The 10,517-nt window shown below is 40.2% G+C and overlaps 1 protein-coding gene across 1 annotated transcript in view; it reads right to left on the reverse strand.

Annotated features, from left to right (window-relative positions):
- Xrcc2 (X-ray repair cross complementing 2) overlaps positions 1-2,076 on the reverse strand; it is a 69,692-nt gene extending 67,616 nt beyond the window's left edge. The window contains exon 1 of the mRNA XM_090397096.1: positions 2,022-2,076. The gene's annotated coding sequence lies outside the window, so the exon portion shown is untranslated. The remainder of the gene's footprint in view (positions 1-2,021) is intronic.
- Positions 2,077-10,517: the final 8,441 nt, after the last annotated feature.

The raw sequence follows: 10,517 nt of genomic DNA on the forward strand, positions 1-10,517 counted from the left end.
GGAGGAAAATTGTAGATAGGAAATTAATAATGATGTAATTTTTTTCATGTAGTACTATCATATCCTGTACACCCCTTGAGGGTACATGGCAGGAATTTGATGATGAAGAAATGACTAATGAATGCCTTCACTGTCTGTTCTATTCGTAATTCCTATTCTCTACTGAAGCTTTTGTTCTCCAACAAATGAGGGTGTGCTAAGGCAGTCTTAAAAAATTAAATAAAAATAACATATCAAAATTGGCTCAAGGCAAAACTTTGGCTTCACACTCAGCCGACAATACAGCTTAGAGAGGGGAGGGGAAATCAGCAACTCATATCTGATTTTCAAAGGACAACATGCTATATAAAACTTGCCCATAGTGTAAATAGCAGTAAAGTTTTCTGGTCCCATACTAGAAACACTAAGCATAACTTCAATCCTTCTATGCTTCTCTTACATTTTCCTGATATATCACTATCTTTATCCAAAGCTGATCTCTAGCCACCATTCTTCTCTAACTCTTGTATGGGAGAGGTGGGGTAAGCATTCAAATCACTTCCCATTATCCCTATAACAGCTCTCAGTACATTTTCTATTTTCTTATAGAAAGATATTGGAATATTTAGCTTGGATACCAACAAGTTATCTGCTTCTGACAGTAACTCTCAAATTAACAGCTACCTATGTCACCTTTAAACTCTTCATTCTCTTTTGGCACCTACCTGATGGATTGAAAGCAGGCTTACATTCAGCACATCCCAGAAAAAGAAGATATACAGACAACTCTCAAACTATTGTACCACTATCCTTACCTCATCTCTTAAAAATGATGGAGGTCATTAATAACAAAGTCCTTCACTACTTGGAGGTAAACGAAATAATCAGTGAACCCCCAATATGGAGTCTGCCAATTTCACACTACACTAAAACTACTTGCCAAGTGGTGGACAGCAACTAGAGAAAAGATTTTGAGAAATTCTTGTGGTTACATGACATTTTCAGAGCATCTGATGAGGTCTGCCATTGAAGCCTAGTTACTAACAAAGCTTTAAATTCCCATACCATTCTTTAGTGAACTTTAATTATCAAAAGTTACAGGAAGTAAAACAAGATCTTGCTAGTAAGAAAGATCTTACTAGCTCACCTTACGTCCCAATTGTTGATAATTCATCATGCATCTACAAGTTAGTTCAGATTTCTCTTCTTAAACTGACACCGCATTTCCTGGCACAAAGACATTATTATAATCCCAAGATCCCATGGAGTGAAAGAGTCATCAAAATCAAGAATTTTCACAAACGTATCCTTTTCCAATTCAACCTTCTCACCTATAACGATGACCTCAGTTAACATTATATAAGTACTACATAATCATGAGGGCGAGGTACTTATTAGATGATGCTCGGCCCACATTTAGACGTTTTTTTTTCTGCCTTTGTACAGGTATCGTATGGATGCTGTTCTACCGAACTGGCTGTAGAAACAACAACTGTTGGTATATACAGTTCAGTCCAGAATCAAAAATTCTACACAATCTTTAATAATCAAAGCGAAAAAAAAAAGCATTTATTTTTATATCTGAAAATGTCTCTCTCTCTTTTTTTTTTTTTTTAATCCATGCAATATATACATTATTTATCAGGTTTATGAGGTAGCCTATAAACGGAAAATTATAACGAGTCCTGGGAATCCGTGGAGGTACTACACATATAATAATAATGAGTCTTTGGACTCCTTGGAGATGTCGCGTAATAATAATAATAATAATAACGGGAGATTTATCGAGGAACATGCACCTCCGTGAAGTTACAGGATTCATTGGGAAAACCCACTCACACTACCTTTAGAATCTAATCTGGTCCGTAAACATACGTACAAGTGTTTTGTCTAACACCACAGCAAGAAAACATACAACTTTCGTATCTTATATATGCCTCCAAGCTGCTGAATTTAAATAAACTATTCAACATTATACAATACACTTTATTTTTCCCGTATTAAAGAAAACAGCAATGACAAACATAATGCACAACACGTACTTTCTTAATTACAACATATTCACTGTATATTGAACATCCCTCGCCTAACTAAAACCAATTAGAACAAGCCGCCAGGAAGTTCATCGTTTGCTCATGCGCAGCTGCACTCGGGTATTAGCATATTTTCTTCACCTGTCGTGAGCATGTCGCTATAAAAAGAAATAAATAAAAATAAAAATATAATAATAATAATAAGCAAGCCTGTGTAGCTCAGTGGATGTAGCGTTTGCATACCACGGCGTTTGGCCGCACGAAGGAAGACTTGGTTTCGAGTCTAGTCGGCGACTAGAGGAAATTTTTCTAAGCCTTTTTTCGACCGGTTCCCGAGTTAGTCGATCTCTGGCACAGGCAAACGGGTTTTTCCTCCCGGAAACTCAAGAAAATCGACCGTAAAACCCACATTATTTCAGACATTAAATATATTGTGTTCGGGTTAGGGACCACGAGATGGCGGTACATTTGAGCCGTCTCTCTTCACTGTGTACCGCTTAATTAGTGATAGCCTTGGGCCATCTATCTCTGATTGGTACCAGTGGAGATTGAACTGCCCACTCAGTCTCCAAAAAGTTAGATAGGGCTAAATGGCCTCGCCTACTTCCGTATACGGGAATTAAATGGCGTTAGCTGATTTTTTTTTATTTTAATAATAATAAATATAATCAGAACAAAGAATTTCCGTGTGTGTGTGCATCATCCTCAGCCAAATACCAGTACAACACTGTATGAAGGCCTTTCCAAGATGACTCAAAACTATCAATGGCTTTTCATCCCATCTCACTTCTGCAAACTGAAGATTTCATCTTTCCACGGTGGTTTTGGTTCATGGTTGTTTTTCCTCCCCTGGAATGCAATCTAGTCTTCACTCTTTCTATCATATCAGAAACGTTGGTTTAATTTCTCATTCAAGTATTTTTTTGTGATAGAGTCGTGATATCATATGATACCATATGACAGTGGTGTTCGCCCTTTTTCACTACGCAAGCTACTTTTCTATAAAAAGTTGATAACTGATAACTTCTGTGGCTTGATGGATATCAATCCCATGGATTATGATCCCTTCATCGCTATGAGATAGACTTATATTAGAGGTTAGCGAGCACTTGGCTCACCCTGTTTAGGGCAATGCGGAAGCGCCTGGGTCGAAAGGCAGTGCAGCTTTCGGGGACTTAGAAGATCCTGAATGAGTTACTTGGAATGAAAAGCTGCTAAGGTGAAAAAGTAGCGGTAGTATTACGAAGCAATGTGGAAATATCTGGGATATCAGCATCGAGATGCAGGAGAGCATGTCATTTGTTGATCATGGAGAAGATGACTTGAGTATTCCTGAGGAATTTCTTAGTGTCGGCTGGGCTGGGGTTCATGTTGCTAAAGGCCATTAGCATCTCCCCTAGTGAGGCAGCAAGAATCAGTGCAGTGTTTTCGCTGTAAGCTGTCGAAGCTACGGGTAAAATCCGCGGAGATACCGCAGAAGAGTATGTTTTATCGGCGGGAACACTCCGCACTGTGACTTCCGGCGAAGGTTTCGTGGCTTGAATCTGAGTGGGCTGAGCCAACGCCGCTCTTGTCTTCCGTAGGTTTGAAGGGAGAATTGAGCAGCCTTTATAATTGGCTGAATGGGGGCCGCCACAATTCGCACATTTAGCAGGTATAGACCGTGATTTTGTGCAAGTGTGCAAGGGATGGCTGTCACCACCCTTTACGCACTCGCTTTCCCCCCCAGAACCTACCCGTGAACGCATCTACATGTAGAACCCCCTCCCTAGAGGTACAGGGCCAACCACCTTATCCTTGATATACGGTTGCGGTTAAATGAACAGAAAATCATCTCATCGACACCTCAAGGTAAAAGATATAAGACGAGGAAATAATATATATATAGAAAGTGTTTAAAAACCACAGCATACCATAGGATTGAACCTCAGCTTTGTGATTACATGTGCTCTCTTCTAATCACCAAGACACTTTGTGAAGGAAACAGTTTTAAGTAATAATTGGGCGCTATTACACCCATGCTATGACACAATGAATAGAAAAATCTGAGCATCTTTGGGAATCGCTGCAGATCCTAAACATCGAAATATTAACCCAAGTATAAACTTGTGTGAGTACATTCTAGTCTTCATTAGCCAAATACGTGCAGGAGGTATTGCAAAAGTTCGGCGACAAGACCTAAACTGATGTCTATCTATGGGCTTCCTAACGCAGTGAATGCAAATATCACTTCCATTGAGCTACAAAGGATTTTTCTTATAGGGAGAAGGCAAAGCCTTTCATCCTTTTATATACATTATATAACATTTTATAACTGAGGAAAATTAAATCAAACACAGAACCCACATTATATCGGAAAATACCAAATCTTGTTTGGGTTAGGTACAAAGAAATGGCAGCACATATTTGCAGTCTCTTCAGCAGTTGCCACTTATAATTAGGAATAGTGATGGGCTATCTGACTCTGATTGGTCACTGGTGGAGACTGAACTGGCCACTCACTCTCCAAAACTGGATGAAATTAAAAGGCCTTGTCTACTCCCTATAAAGGAATAAAAGGTGTTAACTTATCTATTATATATATATATATATATGAGAGGCGTATATTCTGAGTGTAATAGGTGTGCAATGTGCACGCGTGGAAATAGCAATATCACCGATATTATATGTTTGTATTGAATAATGCTAGTCTCTGCAAATTGCATCCCGGTTTCGCGTGATTCTTAAAATTAAACACAATACAATAATTCCTCGTGAAGAGGACACTTTTCGAAATCGATAATTCGACACATGCTGAGTCGCACAGAAGGCGACGCGACGATAGATAATGTACGCTGAGACAATAACACGCAAGAAATCAGCACCTATCCAATTGAGCGTTGTCGTAAGGAGTTGCTATTTTTGAGTTCTGCTTTGATTTGTTTTGAGTGCGTAAAGTGTGAACTAACTTTTTAGGATACCGATATAAACAAGTTTTTAATATACAGGGTGTCCATAAATTAACTTTCCCTCTTTGGAGGTATCTGTAGCTAAAACTAATACACGAAATGAGACCACATTTTATATTGAGACTTTCGAAGGCATGGGGAGATGAATTCCGCGAAAAAAAGATTTAGTACCAAAAGTCGCCGATAGGAGAAATTTTGCCAGCCCGAGCCGAAAGCAGCCAAATATTTGCAGTAATCGCAGGTAAAAAAGATTATGCAAATTTTACTGTGCGTACGTGACAGCAGCGCCCCCAATTCCACTTAAAAAGGGATTGGGAACGTTCAGGCAATTATTCGAATGACAGACAAATTGTGCTCAATATGCGTCCTACCTTGCCTAAGTGTGCTTTACTTATTAAGTTGTTTTACCTTAAGCAGTGCAACGCCGTTGCGGCCCTTCAGGAATTTAGAAGGCTTCATAACCTGCATACAGGTCCTGGGTCAGCTGTAGCACTGAGATATATGATTAAGAAGTTTGAAGAAACTGGATCACTAGGAGTTAGACATGGCAGAGGACAGAAAGCAGTGCAAGAAGAGACAGTAACAGACGTTGCTACTGCGGTGTTCGACGACACAGGAACCAGGCGCTCGTGTCGTAGCTCGCAAACTTGATATGGTTTATGGTACAGTCTGGAAAATCTTACGGAAAATGATTACTTCAATCTGTATAAGTTCAGTCGTGTGCAAGCACTAACTACTGCAGATTATGATAAGCGCATGACCTTCGCGCTAACGTTTGTTGACCGAATGGAGGTCGAGAATGACTGGCCTTGGAGAATATTATGGGGTGATGAGGCTCATATTTATCTGAATGGGTCGGTCAACACTCACAACTGCTGAATTTGGGCATCTCAACATCCCCAAGCCTGCCAGCAAGTATCACTGCATTCTCCAAAAGTAACAGTGTGGTGTGGCTTCACAGCCAATTTCATAACAGGACCATACTTTTTTCGGTATATTACCCCTACAGGTCCTGTAACCTGCTCCGTTACTGGAGAGATTTCTCGACGAATGGTGAGAAATATTGTCATTCCTGCATTGCAGCAAAGACAGTGTTTGGACTCCATAATTTTTATGCAGGATGGAGCACGGCCACAAATTGAATGTTCAGTACAGCGACTTTTATACCAGCATTTCTGTAAAGAGAGGGTTATCAGTCAATTCTTTCCGACGGCATGGCCGTCTCGATCCCCGGACATCACTCCATGTAACTTTTTGCTCTGGAGGTATTTGATATCACTTGTGTATATTGGTGGCGTTCCCAACTTGCATGTCTTGAACGAGAACATAAAACGGGCTGTTATGAAAATCCAATCCGACTCCTTGTGCTCAACTGTAGAGCATGTCCCACACTGGATGCAATTTGTTGTACACAAGAAAGGTCAGCACATTGAAAATCGTGTATGTGGTCCAGGGGACCCTAATTCTGAGAGATCAATCACAACATTAATTTCTCTGTCTCTCGCAAGTTGTTGTTTTAGTTTAATTATTACTATTTTCATTATCATTGTAACGCGCCACATAACCCGTTGGAATGAGTGACGCGGCAGTCACTTACACCATAGAAATGTTATTGTTCCATTTTTTTCTGCCTTTAATGTAATTATTTGCTTGTTTTCGGCTACGCCGAGCCAAAATTCCGCCCCCATCGGCGACTTTGGTACTAAATCTTTTTTTCGCGGAAATCATCTCCCAATGCCTTCAAAAGTCTCAATATAAAATTTGGTCTCATTCCGTTTATTGGTTTTAGCTACAGATGCCTCCAAATAGGGAAAGTTATTTTTTGGCTACCCTGTATAATTTTCTATAAATAATTTCAACATTTTTCTCGTATTTACAATGAGAAACAGAGTTGCCGATCATCTGAGTTTCCTTTTCTGCCAGAGCTTTCGCGGATTGTATGAGTGTAATCGAAGAAGGTTGGAACTTCTGTTTAAGTGAGTAAACCGACTTCTTTCAGCCTTTCTTTGGATCATTCTGGAAACATAATAATTTACCAAGTCATCACTTTTTCGAATTTCTGTGCATATTATTCTTAGTTCTTACCTATACTTACCTTGAAGCATAGCCATTGTTCACTTGACCTTTATGCTTTCCATATTTAAAATTACATTAATTTTACGGAACGAAAAACCCGAGATTCCGGGATAAAAATCCCACTTGCCCACTGCCAGAGATCTGCTATCTCAGAAATCAGTCCAAAAAAGGCTTAGTAAAAGTTCCTCTATTTGGCAACTAGAATTGAACTTACGATGCTCTGTCTTCGGATGATTTAGCGACGTGGAAGGCACATCCCATCTCCACTGAGCTACACAGGCCGAGGATATAGTGTGCACGCGCGCGCGCGCGTGTGTGTGTGTAATAAAATTTTTAACTTGGGGATATTGTATATTAGGATAACCAAGTTATTTTATAAACTTGGTTATCCTAATATACAATGAGTTGCCCTGGTGTTGTACCATCTTTAGACTTGTACTTTGTTTCAGGCGCGAACTTAATTGTTTGCATACTTGGGATTAGGAGTTAAAATAACTAAGTTTATAAAATAACTTGGTTATCCTAATATATATATATATATATATATTCACTGTGTATATATATATATATATACATATGGTGTGTGTGTGTGTGTGTACACACACACACACACACACACACACACACACACACACACACACACACACACACACACACACTATAGTGGAGTACAAGGTAGGACTTTAGCTTTTGATGCACTTTTCCCAGGCCCTCTCCTGTTCCCTACCATGTGCCAGTGAGTAGTCTTCTGCCTCATGTAGGAGATTTCGACTTGCAGTGTACACTTGGTTGAAAGAAGGGACAAGGCAGGTCCTGAATCTCACAGCTCCTCAATAATTGCTACTGCTTCGCGTATTTAACCAACGCTTAGTGTTGTTGGCAGTTTACTGCGGTGCAGGATTCTCTAGAGAATTTCTGCTTGCAGGTCTCTAGACCTGCGGGATTTCTACTTGAGTTCATACGAAATTAAATTGATATGAGCCTGCCTATCCTTGACGGCGTCACTGACTTACTGGATGAAGAGCCGGCTCTTATACTCATAAATAAACTTCAAAACAAGTTCAAGCTCAAATGGCCTGCAAGTATGATCGATCTCGAAATCATCATTGACTCGCTAGATAAAGGGCTAGCACTCCCTTTCGTTAAAAAGCTTCTTAAAACATTTGAACAAGAATGGCCCAGCAACCTAACCTCGGAAAATGACGACTCTCCTCAAATAGAGGAAAAAGCTCAATCTAGTGGTCTCTGCCTCTAATCCCTCTGGTCAAGGAGAGACCTATGCTCGGTTAAGAACCGCAAAACTCTTGCTTCTAAACCTACAAATGATGTTGGTATGGACGAAGACGCTCCCAATTCAGACTCCTCTGCCTCCCCCAATGAGAAGGTGTCACCAATCATCCTAAGGAAAAAGCAACGATAGACAACCCTACGAACCACCATGGCTAACCTACAAATAAATTATAGATTGGCCAAAAACGTAGATGAGGGTATAAAAATTCAGCCCAGCATGGTGACTGATTATAATTGGACGCAAGAAGAATACAATATCATACATGCTAATTTACATACGAAAAAAATCTGTAAGTGATGCTCTGAGGAGTTTCTGAGGATATTGACCCGGATGAAATAGTCACTGACCTCAACTTGCTGATCTACCTCCGATAAAGGTCAAAGAATGTTTAGATCAAGTAAGACCCCTATGCCTCTAGTTCTTGTAGAGATCCATAATATTTACAAAGACATATACAATCTTAAGTAAATCTGTGGACTTAAAAAATCACCCTATAACCACTGAGAAAAAGAACATCTTCTGGGCAATGCCAATGGTGCTAAAAATTTGGCCATGCCCAGAAATTGTGCAAAGCCCAGTACAAATGCTTAAAATGTGGCGAGAATCACCCCACAAACACTTGCACCAAACCATAAACCACCCCAGCTAAGTGCGCTAATTGTGGCGGTCCTCACCCCGCTAACTAGAGTTGGAATTATGACTACATAACTCAAATTTGGTGATATGACTATAGAGAGTGTAGCCATAACCCCAAAACAGATGAAACGACCCAAACAATTAACCTACCTCGTCATATAATGCGAGAGCTCCTGAAATTCAAGTTTCTTATTCCCCAAGAGTGAGAACATTGCAACAGGTGCTTACCCACCATTAACTGAGCCCCTCAAGAGAATGAATATTCAACATCAAACGAGAACATATGCCGATGTGGCCCACTCCAAACAGTAGTCCAAAACCAGAACCTGGTTAATCTGTTCAAATCTATCAGCTATAATCACCTCTTTTCTTGCAAATATGCTGCAGGATTTCAGCAACTCAAATTCATCACAAAGTATTACAAAAATATTTTTACAGCCTACTCAATCCATGTCATCTTCACTCTCTGATGCATAGGAAAAACCTCACTCCAGATTCGCTTAGGATTATCGCTTGGAACGCTGATGGTCTCAAAAACAAAGTGTTGGAAATTCAGGAATTCAATAATAGATATAACCCTGATATATTACTAATCAACGAAACTCACCTGAGGCCTGTTGTCAACCCCAAAATCTGAGGGTATCAGTTTTACAGAAATGACAGACTTGAGTATAGAGGTGGAGGTACAGCTATCCTTATCAAAAACTATATAAACCATCAGTGGCGGCTCTAGGGTGTTTGCCGCCCGCATGCAATTTCTATCTAAGCGCCCCCTGAAACGATCCGAGCCTGTGTTTGGCTCGACGGCGGCCCCCTTCGTAACAGCGCCCGCATGCACCACGTTCTCTGAATGCCCGCTTCCGCCGTCCCTGTAAACCATCATTCAGCAGTCAACCCTGCAATCACCAACCTCGAAATCACAGGCATTAATTACGTCATAAACTCAGTTGGAAACCTAAAACGTTTTGCTGCTTACAACCCTCCATCAAAAACATTGTTGACCTCAGATCTGGACCCCATCCTATGAGTAAAAGGACTGGTCATCATCGCTGGAGACTTCAATGCAAAACATTCTGCCTGGAGCAATAAATATGCCAAAAAAAATGGCCACATACTGTTTAACTACCCGAGTTCCAGTTGTATAGCTGTGGCTGGTCCTTCAGTACCAACTCATCTCAGTCCAATTGGCTCCTTTGACGTCCGATATAATTGTCCTCCAAAATGCCAAATTGCAGTACAACTTGGATTCACTAGACGAATTAACCACTGACCACAACAATATTTTGCTCCAATTAGGCAATCAGAAGGGAATGTCACCCCCGACTTACCCCTTCATACCTTGGGAAAAATTATCAAATTTGCTCCCAGACTACTTTGGCCCTGTTCCTCATATTAACTGCAAGGGAAAAATACTGAATCTCAAGTTAATTAATTTACTGAACAAATTAATGCAGCCTTATCATCTATCACCACAAATACACCTGCTTATAAGCCTAGACGACTGCCAAAAGATATAATGAACTTAATCAGGGAACAAAATAAGGCAAGAAAGCG

The sequence above is a fragment of the Typopeltis vanoorti genome, chromosome 8 (assembly GCF_054136105.1).
Source record: "Typopeltis vanoorti isolate ZY-2024b chromosome 8, IOZ_Tvanoo_1.0, whole genome shotgun sequence".
Taxonomy (NCBI): domain Eukaryota; kingdom Metazoa; phylum Arthropoda; class Arachnida; order Uropygi; family Thelyphonidae; genus Typopeltis; species Typopeltis vanoorti.